The following is a 12650-nucleotide window of genomic DNA, read 5'->3' as shown; positions in this document are numbered from 1 at the left end:
AAATCCACAAATTATTGTTTATTCTGCCCTTTGTTCAAGACCACTTTTTCTGAATTTGCTCAACAATGTGGAAAGAGTATATCAACCTCTTATAATGTAAGAGCCATAGTTTTCCTATTGTATCAGAGGCTTTTCAACTGGAAGATTGATCAGGTTCTTTAATCTTTTGAAGGACCATTTATTTCAGTTTTATTTCTTTATTTTTTATCCAATTAATAAATTCATACTACATAAAGCTTTCGTAAAGCATGTAAAAACCAGAAAATCAATTCTGAATCCTATAATTCTCTTTTAAATAAAAACTTATGCATGTTTCGCTTGATGTTGCATTGTGTTCTATTTAATGCCTGATGACATAAATGTAACCATTTAGCATAAGCCTATTTATCAAGAATGATTCACTTAATTATCCTAATACTAAAACAGTGTAAATAACTATGTCACTATAATTTTTCTAATTTGGATGTTTAAATGAAAATTCCACCAAAAAAATATACTTTGGATTCAGTCATGCCAATTTCTTAAGAGAATTAGAATAGTTGCTGAACCAGAGTGATGTCTTCTCATTTGTCATTGGAAATTTGCAGATATAGCAAATATCGAGGTGATAGTCTGAATATGGATGCTTGTGTGAGTGTGTTCTTGGTGTGTGTGTGGCGGGGGCGGGGGCTACCTAAAGTATAGGTACTTCAGAATTACCATGTGGATACACACAATATGCATTTCAATTTGTGATGTGTGTGATGATTCACAAAGATGATTCATAATATTTTGTTATCTGTAATCCAAGAAATTATATTTGTTCAGGAGAAAAAAAGTTAGAGATGAATAAGTAAATAAATGAATACCCCTTAACCACATGCAAATCACCACATTCTAAAGATCAAGTCCAAACACCTGTAAGGATCTGTCTTATAACAGATAAAGTTATTCTGCCTGCTAAAAAAAAATACACCAAGTTTCCATGCAACCAGTATAAAGTTTAATTAAGCATTTTGTTAATCACCATAACCAGATTTTAGTACAATTGAACTGTATACAATTGACATACACATTGCATATTATACATAAATAGGCTTACTTAGAATGGTACAAATTTAAAATAACTACAGATAAACAAAAGTACAACATTCTAAATTTTAAGTAAACTTACATGTCTTTTTATTATAATGATATTATCAACAATTACCAATATGCAGACAGCAGCCTAATACATGACCTAAGGAGATGACAGGTTATCAAACCTAATATTGGTCTGAGTAAAATGTTCTCCTTCTAGGCAGCAAGAGATTTCTGTGTGTGGAAACAGAATGTTCTCTTAACAGTGCTAGCAAATATCACTGTGGTTCTCTGTTCCATAACTACACTTAACCCCATCAAGAGAGCTCTCACAAATAGCAGGTATGGCAAATATGGAAGGGAGACTGCTCACAGTATCTTCACACACCAAATTATATTTCAGCTTATGTGAATTGGCCAAAGGTTTTAACTGCCATGTATAAAGTAAATTCTACATTAAAAGAACCGGGGGGGGGGGGGGGGGGGGGGCGGGGGAAGGGAGAGAGAGATTCTGAATTCTAAAGAAACAACTCATAAATTAAATCTGGAAAACAATACTGAGTACTTTAAAATAGTTAGAATAAACAGGTTATATTGGGACTGATAGGTGAGGGGGTCTTTAAACGGGGAGGCAAATAAAAGCATGTTTGAGGTTTTCCAATGTATAATCTTCTTATATTCTGAAAATAGAAAAAAACAACAACATTGTAATTAAATCCTTCTGTTCTACTTACTTCAATTAATATTTTTTCATTATTAAAAAAAAAAAATATATATATATATATATATCGATGGTGCCTGAGTGGCTCAGTTGGTTGAGCATCTGACTCTTGATTTCAGCTCAGATCATGATTAAGCCTCATGTGGGGCTCTGCACTACGCATGGGCCCTGCTTAAGATTCTCTTTCTTTCTTTCTTTTTAATTTTTTAAAATATTTATTTATTTTTGAGAGAGAGAGAGAAACAAGAGTGTGAGTGAGGGAGGGGCAGAGAGAGAGAGGGAGACACAGAATCCCAAGCAGGTTCCACACTCTGGGTTGTCAGCACAGAGCCCGACGCGGGGCTCAAACCCACGAAATGGCAGATCATGACCTGAGCTAAAGTTGGACGCTCAACTGACTGAGTCACCTAGGAGCCCAGTCTGTCGCTTTCTTTCTCTCTCCTTCTGCCTCTCTCCCTTGCTCATGTGCTCTCTCTCTAAAATTTAAAAATATATATATTTTAATATATATTTAATATATTATATACTATAATTAAATAATATATTAAATATTATTACCATCTCAATTATAACATTAAATATTATATTATATATTAGTTATTAATAATATATTAATAATATTAAATAACATATATTTACGATATATATTGAGGTAGCTGTTCATGAACATATGAGTCATTTATCTCAACGAAACTTCAAAGAGTTTTAGCTTGCTTTCTTTTCTAACTATAGAAATTAACTAAAAGAACTGTTTGAATAATAGATGTTTGATATCTATCAACTGGGGATGGGGACTTAAAATATTGAATATAGAATTTCCCCTATTTTCTCTTTCTGATCTTTATCAGCCTTAACTAATGAAGTCTATCTTATGCCCAGTCATATTCCTTTAATATAAGAATGCAACTCAATGGTTTTCATCTGTCCTTCCTTCCTTCCTTCCTTCCTTCCTTCCTTCCTTCCTTCCTTCCTGATTTTATTGATTCTATGGCTCTGTAATGAGAGAAATCAGTGTTACAGTCCATGAGCATGGTTGTTCATGCATTTATTTAATTTTTTATACGTTGCCCGTAATTGGGGCTCCTGGGTGACTCAGTCTTTTGAGTATTGGGCTCTTGATTTCAACTCAGGTCATGATCTCAGGGTTTTGGGATCAAGCCCCACATTAGACACTGCTGTACATGAAGCCTGCTTGAGATTCTCTTTCTCTGGCCCTCTCCTCTCCTCACATTCTCAATCTCTCTCTCTAAAATAACATTTAAAAAATGCCCTTAATAATGTTTTAGAATTGTCTGTAAGTTTATTTATAAGTGTTTCATTGTTTCTTATACTATTATATATACTGTATGCTTATTATTTACCTAATTGTATTTTGATAATATAAATAATACCAGTGATTTTTGTATCAATTCTGTTGATATATCTGTATATAGTTCAGTTTGCTTAATTAGTTTATTAAGCACAATCTTTTATTTTTGGTTGTATTTGGATTTTCACTTAATTACAGATACACTTCGTTAATCAGTACAGGACAATTCATTCTATTATTGTCTAACTTTTTCAAGGCTTAGTGTTCAATAAATTTATTAATTTCTAGCTGTTGAATTCATTGGCATAAAAATCATTGTAAATTTATTTTCCTATTTCTTTCAAGTCAATTGAATTGCTAGTGATTTTTTATTTCATACCAAAATACTGCTTACTTGTTTTTTTCTCTATTTTTTTAGTCAGTCTTGCTCAGAATTTATTAAAATTATTAATATTTGCAAGTAACCTAATTTTTAAAAATTTTAATGTAGTAAAATACACATAACACAAAATTTACCTACTTAATCATTTTTAAGTATTTGGTTCAGAGGTACTAAGAGCATTCATAATGTTGTGAACCACCACAACTATGCATTTCCATAATTCTCTTCATCATATAAAACTCAAACTATATAGTCATTAAACATACCTCCCTATTTCCTTTCCTCCCCCATACTAGCTCCTGGTAACCACCACTCCACATCCTATCTCTATGAGTTTGATTAAATATTTCATAGAAGTGGAATCATACAGTATTTGTCCTTTTGTGACTGGCTTATTTCACTTAGCATAATGTCCTCAAGATTTAATCACGTTGTAGCATATGTCAGAATTTCCTTCCTTTATAAGGTCGGATGACATTTCATTGAATGTATATGCTCCATTTTGCTCATCTACTCACTTTCCCATGGATACTTGGACACTTGGATTGCTTCTATGTTTTAGCTATTGGGAATAATTCCGCTATGAATATAGGTGCACAAATATCTCTTTGAGACCCTGTGTTCACTTCTTTTAGTTATATTTCCAGAAGTGGAATTGATAGGTCACTTGGTAATTCTATTTTTAGTTTTTTGAGGAACGATCATGCTGTCTGCTACACTGTTGGCTTTACCATTTTACATATATACCAACAGAGTCTGAGGGTTCTAACTTCTCCACAGCCTCACCATTTTTGCTCTTTTCTGTCTTTTTTTAATAAAAAAAAATAGTGGTAGCCATTCTAATGGGTGTTAGGTGGTATCTCATTATAGTTTTCATTTGCATTTTCTGAATAATGATGATGAGCATTTTTTTGTGTGTGATTATAGGCCATGTGTGTATCTTGAGAGACATAGCCATTTAAGTCCTTTACTCATTTTTGAATTAAGTTGCTTTTGTTGTTGAGTTTAGGAGTTTGCTATCTATTTGGACATTAACCCTTTAACAATCTATGATTTACAAATATTTTCTCTCATTCTACAGGTTGTCTTTTTACTCTGTTGAGAGTACCATTTGGTGCACAAAATTTTAGTATTTTCATGAGATCTAGTATGTATATTTTTTTTCTTTGTTGTTTGTGTCTTTGCTGTCATCTCTAAGAAATTATTGCTAGGTCTAATGTCATTAAGTTTTAATTTTTTTTTTAACGTTTATTTATTTTTGAGACAGAGAGAGACAGAGCATGAACGGGGGAGGGTCAGAGAGAGGGAGACACAGAATCCGAAACAGGCTCCAGGCTCTGAGCTGTCAGCACAGAGCCCGACGTGGGGCTCGAACTCACGGACCGCGAGATCATGACCTGAACCGAAGTTGGCCACTTAACCGACTGAGCCACCCAGGCGGCCCTAATGTCATTAAGTTTTTATATTAATGTTTTCTTCTAAGAATTGTATAATTTAAGTTGTAACTTAAGTCTTAAATCATTTTGAGTCATTTTGTATATAGTATTTGGTAAGGGTGGAAATTATTTCTTTTGCATGTGGATATCCAATTTTCTAAGCACCCTTATTGAAAATAGTCTTGGCACCTTTGTCAAAAATTATTTGACCATATATGCAAGGGCTTATTCCTGGATTGTTTTATTCCATTGGTTTCTATGTCTACTTTTATGCTAGAACCACACTGTTTTGATACTGTAGCTTTGTGGTAAGCTTTGAAATCAGGAAATGTTAATAATTTAATTTTGTTCTTTTTTTTTCAAAGTTGTTTTGTGTATTTGGGGTCCCTTGTGATTCTATATGGATTTTAGGATGAGTTATTCTATTTATTCAAAAACAATCATGGGATTTTAATGGATATTTTATTGCATCTGTAGATCACAATACTTACAACTTATGAACATGGGATGTGTTTCCATTTAATATATAATTTTTTTTCTTTAAGCAATATTTTTTAGTATTCATTGTTCAAGTTTTGACCACCTTGGTTAAATCAATTCACCAGTATTTTACTCTTTTTGTGGCTATTATAAATAAAATTGCTTCCATAATTTCCTTTTCATATCGTTCATTATTAGTGTATACAGATGCAATTGACAGTTGTGTGTTGACTTTGTATCCTGCTACTTTGCTAAATAAATTTATTAGTTCTAATTTTTTTCCTTTTAATCTTAGGGGTTTTCTACATATAAGATCATATCATCTGTAAATAGGGATAATTTTACTTCTTCCCTTCCAAATTGGTGGGGTTTATTTTGTTTTTGTTTTTATTTTTGTTTTTGTTTTTGCATTTTTGTTTTGTTTTGTTTTCAGTATGTTTTTGTTTTTTGTTTTTTTGTTTTTTTTTTTTGTTTGTTTGCCTAATTGCTCTGGTTGGAACTTGCAGTATTATGTTGAACAGAAGTGATAGAAACAGATGTGATGTTAGAAGCAAAACTTTCAGTAAGTATGATGCTTGCTGTGTGTGTGTTTTTTTTTTTTGTATGTATGTGGCTTTTACTGTGTTGAGTCAGTTTCCTTTTCTTTCTAGTTGTTTTTAGTGTTTTTATCATGAAATTTTGAATGTTTTCAAATGCTTATTCTCCATCAATTAAGATGATCATGTGTTTTTTTCTTTCACTCTAATAATGTGGTCTCTTACACTGATAAATTTTCATAAGTTGAACCATCCTTGCATTGCAAAAGAAAATCACACTTGTCATAGTGTATAATCTTGCAATTAAATTTGTTTTCAATATGGTGCTGAATTTGGTTTTCCAGTATTTTGATTTTTTTTTATCAGTGTTTATAAAGGATATTACTTTGTAGTTTTATTCTCTTCTAACATCTTTGTCAAGTTTTGATATTAAGGTAATAATGACTTCATAGAATGAGTTAAGAAGTATTCTTTCCTCTTCAGCTTTTGGAAGTTTTAGAAGGATAACTATTAGTTCTTTAAGTGTTTTGTAGTACTCATCAGTTAAACAGGTTCAGAACTTGTTTTGTCAGGAGATTTTTGATTATCGATTCAATATTTTTTTTTACTAGTTATAGGTTTATTCAGATTTTCTACTTCATAATTTAATCTTTTTTAATGCTTTCTTTAAACTGTTGCAGTTTACTTTTTTAATGTTTGTTTTTGAGAGAGAAAGAGAGAGAGAGAGAGAGAGAGAGCAAGTGGTGTAGAGGTAAAGATAGAGAGAGGGAGACACAGAAGCCTAAGCAGGCTCCAGACTCTGAGCTGTCAGCACAGAGCCCAATGTGGGGCTCAAACTCATGAACCACAAGATCATGACCTGAGATGAATTTGGATGTTTAACCAAATAAGCCACCTAGGTGCCCCAACTTCATGATTTAGTCTTGGAAGGTTTTGTGTTTCTTGGAATGTCTACTTCATCCAGTTATTCATAGTACTCTGATGATATATTTTTATTTCTATAAAATCATTAATAATGCTCCCACTTTCATTTCTGACATGAGAAATTTGTGTATTCTCTTTTTTTCTTAGCCCATCTCACCAAAGGTTTGTCAATTTTGTTGATATTTTCAAAGAAAAAAAACTTCGCTTGCATTGATTTTCTATATTGTTCTTCTATTCTCTATTTCATTTAGTTATACTCTAATCTTTATTTTTCCTCTATTCTGCTAGCTTTGGGTTTAGTTTAAATCTTCTGTATCTCCCTAAGTTGTAAAGTTATGTTGTAGATTTTATTTTTTATTTTTAAACTTTTTTTAGTGTTTATTTTTGAGAGAGAGAGAGAGGGAGAGAGAAAGAGAGAGGAAGAGAGAGGGAGGGAGACACAGAATCTGAAGCAGGATGTAAGCTCTGAGTTGTCAGCACAGAGCCCAACGTGGGCCTCAAACTCATGAACCACAATATCATGACCTGAGCTGAATTCAGGGTTTAACCAACAGAGCCACCCAGGTGCCCCTGTTGTTGATTTGAGATCTATTTTATTTTTTAATGTTAAGTGTTTGACTAGCACGTGCCTTATATGCCTATGAGGCTTAGCTGGTTTACTGTGCTATGTACTCTATTTTCCTACTTGTTTGGTTGTTCTATCCATCATTGAGAATGGGGTATTGCAGTCTCCAACTGTTGTTTTAAACCTTTCTTTTTTCCCCTTCAAATCTAACAGATTTTCATCATATATTTTTCTCAGCCATCATTAGTTGTATAAATGTTTATAATTATATTTTATAGCTATATTGAATTTTATTTAATATACAATGTCATTCTTTGTCCATTATAACTTTCTTTTTAATTTAAAGTATATTTTCTTTGATCGGTTAGCCCTTCCATGTTCTCTTCTGGTTATTGTTTGTATGGGATTTACTGTTCCATCCTTTCACTTTCAATCTGTGTCTTTGGATCTAAAATGAGTATCTTGTAAGTGGCATAGAGTTGAATTCATATGTTCTTATCCATTCTCCCAGTGTATGTATTTTGATTGGAGAGTTTAACCCATTTATATATTTTTTTTTAAATTTTTTTTTTCAACGTTTTTATTTATTTATGGGACAGACAGAGACAGAGCATGAACGGGGGAGGGGCAGAGAGAGAGGGAGACACAGAATCGGAAACAGGCTCCAGGCTCCGAGCCATCAGCCCAGAGCCTGACGCGGGGCTCGAACTCGCGGACCGCGAGATCGTGACCTGGCTGAAGTCGGACGCTTAACCAACTGCGCCACCCAGGCGCCCTTAACCCATTTATATTTAAAGCGCTATTAAGAGGGGGTTCACTTCTGTCATTTTACTATTCGGTTTCTATATGCCTGGTAACATTTTGCTCCTTATTTATTCCTTTACTATGTTCTTTTTTGTTTAGTTTCTTTTTGTTTTTGTAGTGAAACATTTAAATTCCTTTATCACTTCATTTTGTGTACATTCTATAGATACGTTTTGAATATTTCTGTCATTATGGGCTCATAGACTACATCCCATGATCTCTCAAGTCCTTCTGTACCTCCAATTTTACATATATTAGACTCGACTGTGTACAAAATATTTGCTATGCTTTGGCTTTTGCTTCACTTTGGTTACATTCTGGACTTTGCAATCAGTAATCCTGTCTACTGCTGTGACAAATCTGTTTGTATATATATGAAATAAGTCCTTAATAGATGTTATGGTATTTTTTGGTTCTAAATGCCCATTTCATTAATTCTTACAGATGTCAATTTTTGTTGAAATTATCCATGATTTCATCATTTTATTGATATTTTTCTTTATTTTCTTTAACATAAATTGTGATTATTTTAAGACCTTTTCTGATAAACAAAAGGAATCAAATAATTTTGAAATTTTATTATATTTTCCTCACTTTCATATGTCAGCCATGCTTAAGTTTTAGCTGGCTATTTTTCTTTTATAAAATAACTGCAATTGTTCTGGATGATATTTTCTTCCAGAGAAGATTCTCATTTGTGTCTGTTAGTCAAAGATATTGAAGAACTGATTACCTTAAGATCTGAGCTGAACTGGGCTTTTAGTTGAAGTTTTAATCTATCCATTACTTGTTTATTACTTTTTTTTTTATAATTTTGTATCAATGTTTAATTCTAGTCTCTTAATTGAGAGCCTGGTGGGTTTCTTTACCTTCAGTTTGAAAGACTGTGAACTATTCACTTCTGTCTGGTGGAAAATTTAACGTTATCTCTTTAAATTCCTGCCTTTAATTGTGTGTTTAAAGAATACTTCCCCTTCCAGCAACATATTGTCTTCTAAGCACTATAGGCTTTTGCTTAACATTTAAAAACTTTTTGCCTCGTCCCCCACACACTCCCATTTGCAGCCCCAAACTCAGCAAATATTTCATGAAGAAATACAAGTGTTTCTGTGCCACCCTCAAGTTTCCAGATTGTTATGCAAACCCCACACAACTACTAAAATTCTTAGATTTTTTTTTTTCCCACTGATAGTTCCTTTGAATGAGAAAAGCAAATCCTCAGCCTGAACTCAGAGTCAACATATTTTTCAAGTCAGAAAATTGCCAGTAATTATTTGCCTATCTCAGAACAACTTTCCCCTTTCTGGAATTCCAATTGTCTTGTCCTCATTGCTTTCACAGATTTATAATGACTTTAAAATAAGATATTGTCATTTATCTTTACTTCTTGGTGTTGAGAGAATAGAGCTGGCATATCTTCCCGCTTTCTCCCTAGAACTTGAAATACATTTTCAAATATGTTATATATGTAATTTCTTATTTTTCTGAATTTTCTTTGCATAATCTATCTCTTGCTCTTTTTCTAATAAATCAACATTTCCAAAATTCTGCATTTCTAAATCTTTTTAAAAGTGTATTTTGCATCAGGGAAATAAAAATCAAAACTACAATGAAATATTACCTCGTATCAGTTAGAACGGATAAAATTAACAACACAGGAACCAACAGGTGCTAGCGAGTATGTGGAGAAAAACCCTCTTACATGTTTGGCAGGAATGCAAACTGGTGCAGCCACTGAGGAAAACAGTATGGAGATTCCTCAAAAAGTTAACAATAGATCTATCCTGTGATCCAGCATTGCACTACTAGGTATTTACCCAATGGATACAAAAATACTAATTCAAAGGGGTACATGCACTCCAATGTTTATAGTAGCATTATCAGTGATATTCAAATTATGGAAAAAGCCCAAATGTCCATGGACTGATGAATGGATAAAAATAATACGGTGTGTGTGTGGGGGGGGGTGTAATGGAATATATACACAATGGAATATTACTCAACCATAAAAAGAATGATATATTGCCATTTGCAACAATGTGGATGGAGCTAGAGAGTATTATGCTAAGCAAAATAAGTCAGTCAGAGAAAAACAACATATGGTTTCACTAATATGGAACTTAAGAAACAAAACAAATAAACATAAGGGGAAAAAAAGAGATAGGCAAACTAAGGAACAGACTCAACTCTAGAGAACAAACTGATAGTTACTGGAGTGGAGATGGGTGGAGGGATGGGTTAAATAAGTGATGGGTATTAAGGAGGTTATGTGTCGTGATGAGGACCAGGTGTTGTACCTAAGTGACGAATCCTACTGATCTCTACATCTTAAACTAATATTGTACTATATGTTTACTAGTTGGAATTTAAATAAAAACTTGGAAAAAAGTATATTTTGATATTATATTTTTTGTTTGTTTTTTGTTCTATTTAAACAGATGCCTGCAATTTTATCCCCTATATACTTTGTATTTCTTTTGGCTTGCTCTTTTTGCTCTTTTTGCGGGTTTTGAGCCCAGTCTATATACTTTTCACCATTTTTCTCTCCAAATAAATGTATTTAAATAAGTATGTAAGGTTCTAGAATAGTACTGGATATGTAAAAGATGCTCAAAATATATCATCTGTTCAATCTCATCTCAAATATAGATACAAATATAATTAACAAAAGGTATGACTTAACCATTGTACCTTACATGATTTTATGTCTGCCTTTGATCCTTCACATAGCCTCCATGCAACTATTAAAACTGAAGGTCCTTAAACTAGACCCTCATTTAATAAATGACTAAAGCCTTCCGTAATAAAATCACCTATATCAATATAAATAACTCATTTATATGCATGCAAATTTTATATTTATTTTATGTATATTTATATAAACATATGTAGTTATAAACACATGCATATTTCAGAATATATGTATTCTTTTAAATACACATTAAATTTTAAAATTAAAAAATTTTGGAAATAGTTTTTCATGAGGCCATGAATAGAAATATATTTCTTTGCCATTCATTTAATAATTTAAGTTCATAGTGCTTCATCTTTTTAATATTAATGGACTAATTTAATTACTTGTGAGGATTAGATAATACTTAATTTATTAGCCTATGCTCTGATTCGGTAAATTTTTATTGATAAGCAGTGTATCAAGCAATAAGTAACTTTTTTTTTAGATTAGTGTCTAAACTTACAAGATATCATTAGAGGTATTTCATCATAGAAAAGGAACTGAGATCAATTAATACATTTAGAGTAGCTATAGGATTTGTTTGAGATGATATTTAGTTTTCTCTTCACATTAGATCACTTTTTTGCCATTTAAATTGGAGACTAAATACAGTAATTGAGTATTTAAGTATAAAGAGGTTATTATTTCTTCCTCATTTTTACAGTGGTTTGACTGTGAAATAAAAATGTCATCAGTCTGACTACTTCAGCTTTGCTCTGGAACAGCTACCATAATAAATCAATTGATTTATTCAATATTTGTTACAATAACTTAATTTATTCAGCTTTGAGATGATCATTAATCACTTATAATTCTTTAATCTCTGTGCTATGTGAGGCAAAAAAGAAAATTCAAAATATGTAGGCTGTTAGGCGAGCCACCCACAGGCTGGCTTTTTGTCAGATCAGGAGCTCACAACTTAACTGTCTAGAAACTGAATACGTCTTCCACTGTATTGACTGACTTATCCCTGTGATGTGTTGTCAGTTAGAAAGATTGGATTTTTTGTTTGGGTCTCTTAAAAATTAAGGACCTGGAACTCAGTCTGGAATCTGATTGAGACAATACAGAACTTACTTCAGGCATAAAATTTCAGACGTCCTCCCAAAATCAGAAATCGAGATTTATAATAATTTAAATACACTATTTAAAACAGTTCAAAATGAATGTAAAACAATCCACAGTCAATAAAATGAAAATGTCCAATATACGGGACCCAACAGTGCTATGCAGAGCTGTAATAGAGCCTAAGGCAAAGAAAGAAAAACTGTGGACTTCAATAAATATGTTTAATGTAGTTTTTCCCCCCCAAAAAACATTAAAGTAGAAGTTGATTTTGAAAGTATTATTGATGAGGATGCACCTAGGTGGTTCAGGCTGTTAAGCATCCAAGTCTTGATTTCTGCTCAGGTCATGATCTCATGTTTCATGAGATAGAGCCCTGAGTTTGGCTCCAGGCTGACAGCATGGAGCCTGCTTGGAATTCTCTCTTGTTCTCTCTCTGCCCCTCCCCCACTTGCACACTCACCTGTCCATGCCCCCCCCCACTCTCTCTCTCTCTCTCTCTCTCTCTCTCTATATATATATACATATATATACACACATAAAAAAAGAAAATATTATCAATGAATTTGCTTCTAAGAAGATCAGATAAAATTATAATAAAATGTAAAATAAAAATAATATTTTGGTATAAATAA

This window comes from Puma concolor, chromosome D4, assembly GCF_028749965.1.
Source record: "Puma concolor isolate L17-30 chromosome D4, mPumCon1.1.hap2, whole genome shotgun sequence".
Taxonomy (NCBI): domain Eukaryota; kingdom Metazoa; phylum Chordata; class Mammalia; order Carnivora; family Felidae; genus Puma; species Puma concolor.
Note: the sequence above shows the minus strand (reverse complement) of the source record.